The sequence below is a fragment of the Empidonax traillii genome, unplaced genomic scaffold (assembly GCF_003031625.1).
Source record: "Empidonax traillii isolate 1590-97213 ecotype Southwest subspecies unplaced genomic scaffold, ASM303162v1 scaffold2126:size47020, whole genome shotgun sequence".
NCBI classification, from domain to species: Eukaryota; Metazoa; Chordata; class Aves; order Passeriformes; family Tyrannidae; genus Empidonax; species Empidonax traillii.
The window spans coordinates 25,951-26,838 of NW_020957319.1; positions in this window are offsets into that span (position 1 = coordinate 25,951).

An 888-nucleotide genomic window follows, 5' to 3' on the forward strand; every position below is an offset into this window, starting at 1 on the left:
AAATTCAGAGATGAAAAAGCACTCTTGATTTCCCCAAATCTCTGCATAAATCTTGACATTTGACTCCACTTTGTTCTCCTCACAGTCCTTTACTTTTATACCCTCTTTTACCAGAGAGACAAACAATCTCTGCTGTTTTATTCAGTCACCTCTGGAAAACATCACTATTAATAGAGTAAAACCATGCAATGCAGGTTGCTTTTCACATAAGCTGTTTTCCCCTAAGTTCTGGCAATGCAGAATAGGAGAAGGCAGAAGCTGCTTTTATCCTGTTTATTTATTTGCTGCTCAAGAAGGGAGGAGTGTGTTTTCCTGTCGCTTGAGTTCCAGAAAGCCCATCAGGTTCGATTCTGGCATGCAAGTATTGATGACAGCAGTGGCTTTCTTCTTCTCCAGTAATTCAGTCAAAGGCACATTGAACTGCTGAGCACTTGCACATTCCAGAGCAATCTGTGGCCACAGCTGGAAGAGGCAGCACAATGAGAAGTCTCACCCAGCCCAGTCTGGTCTGCACCTGCCACCCACTGATTGGCTACTGATAAATAAAGATGTGTACCAGCAGACCTCTGGTTATCTTTCTTTTAATTCAGACACAAATGAACATCTCTTTTTGCTAACTGTTGGGTTTTTGGTTGGGGGTTTTTGTCCATACAATGCATGCAATTTATATTTGATTTTTTTAGAAGTAATTTCCACATAGAAACAGATGGAAATCCCGACTACTTTACTCCAAATTCTCCTTCGCTTCATCTGTTTCCACATAAATATTTATCAATTGTACCTGTACTAGATTAATAAAGGTTGAGCCTATAGAATGTAGTTTAATATAGTTTTAATATCAATCCATATGTCCACTAGTAGGTGGCATGTGTATTATTTGCATTCATC